This window comes from Phaenicophaeus curvirostris, chromosome 8 (genome assembly GCF_032191515.1).
Source record: "Phaenicophaeus curvirostris isolate KB17595 chromosome 8, BPBGC_Pcur_1.0, whole genome shotgun sequence".
Classification (NCBI taxonomy): Eukaryota; Metazoa; Chordata; class Aves; order Cuculiformes; family Cuculidae; genus Phaenicophaeus; species Phaenicophaeus curvirostris.
The window spans coordinates 39593892-39603600 of NC_091399.1; positions in this window are offsets into that span (position 1 = coordinate 39593892).

The window sequence follows — 9709 nt, forward strand, 5'->3', positions numbered from 1 at the left end:
ATAATTGATTACATATTCTGAAGCCCACCAGTTTCTAGAGAGCATAGGAGCACACTGAGAAGGGTGAAGGATTTGACCTTATCCTCATGCCCATGCTTACCAGGGAGGACTTTCTGCCTGCTAAGCTGGCAGAGCAGCTGAGCTGCCCAGAAGCTCTAGGGATGGAGAATCAGACCCGCACAGCAGAGCAGAGCCCCCAGCTGGTGTCAGACTCCGCAAAGTGCCCAACTTCCTGATGGGTGAGGGCTCAGGAAACCACCAACGAGCTCTGTCTGTTCATTACCAACTCTCTCCTGCTGCTCTAGGGACAGCACGCAGAGCTCTGACCACATGTGTGTGGTTTTTCTCCCTACGCATCTCAGCTCCTCGGCTGATCTAGCTCACCATTTCAGCCCTTTGGGTGCAGCACAGGTTTCTGTGGAACAATCTGGTTTCTTCGCAAATAAATCTTAAAGTCCTTAATAAATTATTTTGGCCATCCTAGGCAAGTACCTTGTGACGCTGTAAAGGTTGCGTGCCACAGAAAACTGTGTTTCGATGACTATTTCTCTTTACCTTGCCTGAGGCAAAATCAAATCCAAGGATCCAGATGAAAAAACAGACTAACATTTTAGAGACTTAATCATGTATAGTATGTTGGCAGGGACTGGAGAGAACAGAGACAAATCCTGGTTTCTCCTCTTCCACAAAACACAGCTTTCGCTTCTCTGCCTTTTTCCCATGGAGTAAAGGACACCGAGGAGGGTGTTATAATGCCTGGGGAAAGGCAAGTTTTCCATAATGCACATGAGATGTTGGGACCCGGCTGAGCTTCCCCCTTGCGGACCCATCCAAGCGCAGCCTTTGAGAAACACGAGTCCTGGATGGGTCAAGGCAGAAATCGCTCTGACAGATTTGTACATCTTTCGAAGAAAAGCTTGCTTGGAGCCACTAAGTGGACAGCTGTGTGCTAAAACAAGCCCTGTGGGGAAGGTGTTGGGAGGCAGCATCACACACTGTCCCTGCCTTGGCTACCTAATACTGCGATCCTGCAGGGCGTAGTTATTCATTTCACAAGCACCCTCCATCAACTGAAAAAATGTTAGATTTTGAACTATTTTTTGGTTAACATTTCAGCTCAATTTAAATCTCGGGGAAGAAAGGGTGGTTATTTACCTGGAACAATTATCTATTATTTTTTGAGGGGAATCTACCAAAATTTGTATTTCAGGAGAGGTTTTTTTAAAAACAAACATCTCGGCTCATTGCCATCATCAAGCAGCCTGCTCAGAGTTTTATCCAGGTGTATTTTCTCAGCACTGAGAAAAGTTTGCCAAGGTGGTGACACACAAGATCTGCACATTTCTCTTGTACGTTAGCTAGTTTTATGAATTGAAGGGTGTTGCTCTGCAATGACAACAGAAGGGAGAGGAAATGACCCATTTTATCCACGTGTAGCCCTTTTCCTTGCTTGTAACCCCCCCTGCCCTTAACCTCCAGCGAGGCTTTGAGGCTCCAGCTACCATAGAGAGCTGGCTGGAGCAGGACGGATAAATCTCTCTTGATCAACCACGAGGTCCCTCGCATTAGAGAAGAATGCATGTTTGATTTCTTCCCTGAAGTCTAAAGCTGAACAAGCTGAACACATTTGACTACAACGGTTCAGAACTGTCACTTAATATTATCAGCTACATCTACTGTATGCCCAAGCAGCTCCTTCAAAGCAGAGGAGGGGGAGAGGGCTGGCTGCAGGGTGGTAGCATGTCACCACTCCTCGAACAGAGCAGGATAACCATCTCTGTACGGACTTGACATCTATAAATTGATTACACAAGTGGGCAGTGGTGGTCCTTTCAAGTTCACTCCTTTTGTTTCAGCAGTACAGTAAAATTAGCAGCAGCAGTTTACAATTAAAGGAAATAATAATAACTGCATATGCTTTCATCTGCACATACAATTACAATAAACTGCATGCTTTAATAAGATTGTGAAAAATCTGTGTCTGACCCATACAAAAAAGTAAACATTCTTGTTCTGGATACTATATCATTATCGCAACAAAGGGAAACTCCTGAAATCTGATGATTTAAACATCTGGAGAATGTTAATCACTTCAAAATGACGGATGTTTTTTATTTTAGCTTTTGACAGACACACTCCTTTCATAGATAGATGATTATTTACATAAATTACATCACCAATGTGAAAAAAAAAACCAAAATAACTTCAAAGGATAAAAAGCTTAATTAAAAGGAGACTTTTATATTTCTTCTCTTGTAGAACATACAATAAATGGAAGAATTTGCAAAGGGAAAAGACAACTCCCTTGTTTTAAGTATGACACAGCTGTGCTTTAGTGTTTTTCCCCCTATGTGCACAGGCTTTGGAGGCATACTTTAAACAGAATTAAGGTGCAGTAGCTAGAAATGCCACAGAAAAATGCTGATCCCCACCTCAATGAACACAGTATATGACAAGACAAGCATGGAGTCAAGTTTTATCTTCATTTTTCAAGTACATCTGCAAAATGCACAGATTTTGGTGCCACTTCTATTGGTGCTTGCAGCCCTGATTATCCTCTTACCATAAACTTCATACAATTTAAAGCCCTTAACTTCAGCAGAACTATTCTCTATCAACTCATATTTATTTGTTTTTATATACATATAAACAAAACAAACTGTGTTATATAGGTAACGTATATGTATATGTATATGTATCATATATAGAATGTGTGCTATATAACATAGTGTGTTCTATATAACATACATATATATATGGAACAGCATCAAGTTCGCCAAGAGTAGGGTTATGGTATGAGGTCCTTTAGTCCTGGTTCCCTGATGTTACACATCAGGAGACCAATTCAGCATCACAGCGGATGTGCAATTAGGAGAGCAGATTCAGCAGCGAGGTTTCGGCTCCCAACTATTTGTAAGACAACAGTTTCAAAGAAGGTTGCAGGAATGAGTGGGAGGCAAGGTGCAGGGAAAATTGCACTGTGTAACATCTGCAAACGAACGTGACTACTTTGGGTACAGCCAGGTAATTGCTAGGTTTAATGTAAAGAGTCTGGAGGACCACTGAACCTGTCAACATTTAAGCTGAAAGGATAGCTATGCTGATCTAATTCATTGTCACCGTGCCAGTTAAGTTCTTCAGGCTGAAGAACAGACTAAACGGGACAAATTACAGCCTGATAGCATCCAAAAGCCAAATTCTTACTTTACAATGTTGAAACAAATTAATTTGGAGTGCAGGAGGAGGCCTGTCTTTCTTATTAATACTTATTAATACAACTTCCTTAGCCAAGAATGATCCTCAACGCATTCATGAACACGAACCATCAGCTTTTTCTCACCAGGCATGTACCAAGCACACCACACTGAAATTCAACAGCTGAAGGAAAAATGCTAAGCTCAGGGAAGCTGCCCCAGCAGCATTCGGTTCTCCCCAGGCACAGCTATGAGGGTCCCTGCCAGGACACTGCCACCCTGGGCTGGCCAGCCCCGGGCCAAGTTCATCCTGCTCAGCAGCCACCTCTTGGCACATGAAATGAGTTTGACACTTTCCTGAGTTTAGAGGTACAAAGGCAGGAAAATCACCAAGATGAGCTCTGCAAAGAAACATTTGGGAACAGGATCAGAAGCAGGGGATTATGTTTTGTAGGCAGAAGAGAGCTCAAGCGTGGCTTTCGGTAGGTTAGCAATGTTGTCATAGGTTCATTTATCAGCAATGCACAGAGGGATAATGTCACAGGTTCTACATCATTACATCTCACTACATCTCACTTCATGCGTGCAAAGTGAGGTCAATTGTTAATTATATTTATTGTTGAGAAAGCACATGACTTCCCAAGCTAAAAAAAGCAGTTCCCTTTCTTTCCTGGTATTTACACTTATATTAAATAACACACTTTCTAGAAGTATCAGTATTTGAAGTTCAAGCAACTTCACAATACCAAATGTTTCCTTAATGGCTGCACCTGGATCTACATGACCTCATTGTATACACTTACAGCCAAGTTCAAAAGAACTTTCTGTTCTGTTAGTTTTCATCAGTGAAACATGAATATATGTGCCTGACAAACTTAGAATCTGCTTTATGTTCTTGCTCTTGTCACCCAAAAGGGATTTTATAACATACTGAAGGGTCCTCAGAATCTACTGGAAAATTACTAATATTACCTGGAACAAAGAGACAAATAAGTTTGCTAACTTGTGACCACTGCAGTGCTTTTGGGTATCTCACCATCAGCTGGAAAGATTTCTTCATATTTTGTGCCAGATAAGTGAGTCTGTTTCTTGGCAGTTTTTGTACATTCTTCCCTCCTTCCAAGTTTTCCTCTTGAAATTGCAAATTCTTTACACAAGGGGTTCGATTTGTCTGCTGAAGCCAAAAACCCTCTGTTTCCTGTCCAAATTTTATGCCTGACACAGTGCAATGCACTTTTGGTTGCTTAGGGTGTGCTTCTGGTGTAATGACTCACAGCACACAGACACTTTTGCAGTGTGGCAGATCGCAGACCTTCACTTAACAAACTGCGTATTGCTGACACGCTTTACTGGACCTGGCCCAAGGTAACAAGCAGCCAGGTACCACAAACCCTAACTTCTGGGCACTTCTCAGTAAAAAAACCCACCTCTTTGCTTCACATGTCTGGCAGCAAGACAACTTTTATGTTCTGTGTTAGGCAATGTACAGGAGTAGCATGGGACACTGGGAACAGATCCCAGGACTGTCAAACACACTGTTTGAATGCCCAAGAGCCAGTTCTCGACCCCTCTTTCATTCTCTCTCCTCTGCAATGACTCTGGTCCCTCTTTATGCAGAGGGATGCTGCACCAAAGAGGGTGTACAAGAAAGTTGGGGAGGGACTTTTTACAAAGACATGTAGTGATAGAATGAGGGGAATGGCTTTAAATTGGGAGGGGGGAGGGGAAGGGGGGGAATATATAGACTAGACCTTAAGAAATTCTTCACAATAAGGGTGGTGAGGCACTGGAACATGTTGCCCAGGAAAGTTGTGGATGTCCCCTCCTTGGAAGTGTTCAAGGCCAGGCTGGATGGGTTCTTGGGCAGCCTGGTCCAGGGGATCACAGAATCACAGAATCACAGGGATGTCCCTGCCCATGGCATGGGTGTTGGAAATGGATGATCTTTAAGGTCTCTTCCAACCCAAACCATTCTATGATTCTATGATTCATTGGTGGTGCCACGTATGACCCAGGAGATGCAGGCAGGAGAGCTCGGGGCACACCACCTCTTCCTCAGCACTGGCATGCGGTCACACAGGCTGCCTAGATCACCATTTTGGGGACTGTGCTTCTCAACTATCAGTCAGATCAGACCCATTCCAGCTCGCCTGCGTGGCCTGCCCAGCCCCAGCTGCCTGTGGGACCTCCATGCCAACTGTACAGAGCAGGCACTCAGCATGGACAGGTGCTGCAGAAGCACAGTGCTGAGCAGCTCAGCAGGAATACAGCTCTATGTGCAGAACTGGAGCTCAGCAGCTCCTAGACAGTTTCAGGCTCGCAAAGGAGAAGCCTAGCAAGGAGCCCATCAGAAGGTCTTCCATGTGCATCAATCCAGCTCAGGGATCAAGGGAGGCAGGGGGGTGGGGAGGAGAAGGTTCCACCTCTCTCCAGAACTACAGGATTTCAATCACCCACCCAAACTGCATCATAAAAGCCTCACAATCCCCATCGTAGGCTACGCTCAGCAAGAATGTGCCATGTGCCTAGATTTTTTTCCCTTAACTCTCATTTATTTGTCGTGGCATTTGCTAATTTACTGCCCTTGACCTCAATAGCCCCCAGTGGGACTCCTCTGGCTGGCATGACATAGGGAGGTCTTTATTCTGTTTTATCAGTGGGGGTTATAATTTAAAGAAGTTTGCCTGTAACGAGTCACAGCAATGTCATTACCATGTCGGTGAGGCAGAGCCCACACAGGAAGGCGATAACCACATCCACAGTCTGAGCATTGGTAATTCCTTGGAGTAGGCAGGTTACCCAAGGCCCAAGACTGGAAACCTCACTCAAAAGTAAAATCCAAACTAGACAAGGAAAATTCCCCTTGCTGAAGAAGGGTGGTGTAGCAAAGGGCTCCAGAGCAGACAAGTGGTATCAGAGACTGCTCTGTGCCACCTTCAGAACACACATCACTCACAGGGCTGGGGACAAAGCTTGGCACCGGGACCACCCGGAGCGTTCCAGAAGATGACTTACCTACATGCAACTGTCAGCACCATGAACACTGTTTCCCAGGAAAGGCAGGTGAAGGGAGTCGAATGTCCCAGTGTGATATAGACGCTTGCACACACTGATGAACAGTCTGGGGAAGAGGAACAAGAAAAGCACACAGGGCAGCACACATGCATGCTTCACTACCCTCCCGATGCCTGACACTGCCAGGGCCCTTCACCACAGGCTCTTTCCAGCCCAGGTCTTTCCACTCCACCAAAGGCACCTGCCAAAACCCTCCCTGAGGACAGAAGTCTGCCTGCACCCAGCCAGCTTGCACTCCTTTCTCAACCCGGAGATGCTCGACCTCCCAGCCTATCCTCAGCAGACAATCAGCAGCGTCGTCTCCAGCCTGAGGATTTTAAGTGTGTGTGAGCTCTTAGTGGATTCACCAAATCCTGTCATGCCAAAAGGCAGCCCGTGGGGTTTTAGGCACCCAGTTTAAAGAGGGAAAGCGGTGGCATTCACACATTGGGAAAGTCATTTTGGCAGTCACCGTGGAGAAGTAAGGGCTGCACCCCATTCTCCCACACACAGTCACAGCACCAACCTCAATCCACTATGGTTACCGTCATGGAGGTTATATGTGGCTGCTTCTGGTCAGCCAAGCAGCCTTTTAACAAGCTCCGAGAGAAGAAATTATGTTTTCCCCTTTGAATGGGGGTTCTGACCAGCAGCACTCATTGCCATTGACAGCCAATATTGAACATTTAATTCCATGAGCATCTGGAGGCAGAGCTCAAACAGCTGAAATCTACACAACAGCAGGAAATTTCCTTAGGAAGAAGGGCCCCAGAGTGTTGTAAGAAGAAAACAAGACCAGAGTTTAGTCTCGCATTTTGTACCATTGAATATACTGGTCACTTTTAGCTGCAATAAATAAATGAAAAAAGTCTAGAGTGTGTTTTCTTTCAATATAATAGCTTTACTTTGGCACTATACATAGTTGGCAAAGCAGGAGACTGTTGGCTCTCACCTTCAAATGCCCTAACTCTTCTGGTAGCATCCACGACCCCTGCCAAAAAACAGGTCTCTGAGTAGCCAGCAAAGTGTCAAGCTGGAGAATCGGTGAAAGCAATGAGCTCTTTGAGGAACTATCTGTCACCACATATTTCTGTACGGAGTTAAACAAACTTCTAACATAATATGTAGTGTCATGTAATGCCAGCAGGAGTTAACCTGAGTTTAAAAAAAGAACTGGCAAACTCTAGATCACAAAGGAAAAGTGATTCAAGAAGGCGGCTTTGGATATCAGATGAACAGAAGTTACTGATCGCAACAAACTGACTGGTCCGTAGGGTGCTAAAACATAATCAAACATGAATCTTTGCTTTTGAGACTTTAAGAGATCCATTCTCTCAGGCGCCTCTCAGGCGGGGGTCCTGACAGCCCCCACACGCTGGTCCCGCGCGGTGCCTGACGGGAGGGGGCGGTCCCGGCAGCTACCGCGGGAGATTTAAACTACGCCCCTGGGAGCCCAGCGATCTGGAGCGGGGCAAAGAGGAGCGTGGCAGTTCGAGAAGGCAGGGTGCAGAGAGGACCTAGGGAATAGGCAGAAGACACCGAAGACCATGGTGGCCACCCGGCAGAAGGTTAAAGCTGCTCCGTGTGCTGCAGCAGGCAGGATGGATGCTGCCACCCAGACGGAGCCACAGTGGGTGCAGGCAGCTACCCAGACCCTGGGCTGCAGGCAGTGCCCCCCTCCCACACTGGCTCGTGCCTCTGGTACTGGCCCCACTTGTGAAAGCTGTGCTCGAGTGGGGGAACTCCTTCACATGGTGAAGGAGCTAAGAGAGGAGGTGAAGAGGCTGAGGACCATCAGGGAGTGTGAGAGGGAGATAGACCAGTGGAGCAGGGCCCTCTCACTAACTCAGCAGCCTGCTGGGGCTGGTGTGTCCGAACATCATCCACCTGCAAACTGCACGGTTGGGGGAACAAGAGATGGGGAGTGGCAGCAAGTTCCTGCCAGAGGAAGGAAACCTGCTCCCCTCACCCAGACAGCAAAGCCCCAGATCCCCCTGGCGAACAAGTACCAGGTGCTGCAGGTGGAATCCAGCCCTGAGGATGAGGATGGTGGCTCCCACAGCCTAGAATCCTTCCCTAGGCTGCACCATTCTCAGAAAAAGATAAAAACATCCTCCATCAAGAAGAAGAGGAGGGTGATTGTTGTAGGGGACTCCCTCCTAAAAGGAACGGAGGGACCCATTTGCAGACCGGACCTGCTCCACAGAGAGGTCTGCTGCTTACCGGGGGCATCAGGGAAGGAGGTAGCTAGAAAACTTCCTTCCCTGGTCCACGAGACAGACTACTATCCTCTGATAGTAGTCCAAACTGGTAATGACGACCTAACAAACAAAAAGACCAAAGCCATCAAGAATGGCTTCAGGGCAATTGGGAGAATGATGGAGGGCTCTGGGGCACAAGTAGTATTCTGCTCCATCCCAATGCTAAATAGAGAGGAGGGGGAAGCCAGGATGAAGAATTCAGTTTTGAAAGCACAGTTTCTTCAAGCAAGTTTGTCAATTGCAGACTTACTTCAGCATAGTTCTCCTAGCATCTTACCTCATCCTTCTCTCTGTTTTCATCTAACTGGGGTCTTATATAGCTCAGGCATTGAGAGACCCTAGGATTTCCATACAATCTAATGGTCCATTGCCATTGAATTTAACTATTCTGGGAAAAAAGATGAAGTTTTTCAGCCCCCTGACTCTGGAATTATCTTCTGTCATTGACTGATGGGGATCCAGGTCTGTTGATCTTCAGGGCACACAGTAAAACCTGTTTCCTCAGCTATTTCCCAAGAAGGAATCTTTGTACCGAGTTTGAACTTCCTGTCATGGAAAATTACTAGCATGTGTGTTTTCCACCGTTAGAGAGTAAGGTGGAAACTAAAAAAACCAAGAGGCAAACAATAAAGATAACTCAATCAAAGTGGCATATGGAGATATAAAACCTGTCTCCAAAACCAAGCTAAAAAAGGCAAACAACCTTGCTGTGCCCTCAGCATGCCAGCTGGTTCTACCACTGCTTTGCAAAGGCACCTCCATTCCTACCCCCAAACTCTTCATATTGAAAAGAAAGAAAAACAGCTTGATGATTATGATCACTCGCCTTCAACATCTGCAACCTAGGTCACTGGATGTTAATTAACAAACAAAGCAGTTGTGTGAGCATCCCCAGTTCACACAGTTACATCCACAGTAGCTTCAGGAATGGGCCCAGAGGAAATAAGAAAAGGACGCGCAGATAAGTTTTCAAGAAAGGTAGCACAGGAAAGATCTGAGCAAAAGCAGAAGCAGAGGGAGTAATTTGGGTTCTGGTAACTACAGCTCATTCCACAAAAGTAAAACAGCGGAGGCTGTTGACATTATAATTCAGATATCCAAGTCCCAGTGCACACAGAGAATGCTGTTAGTAGTTTTAAACAAAAAAGTGAAATACTATTAACCTTAAGGAGAAACGATGTCAAGGAAATCAACAGCCCT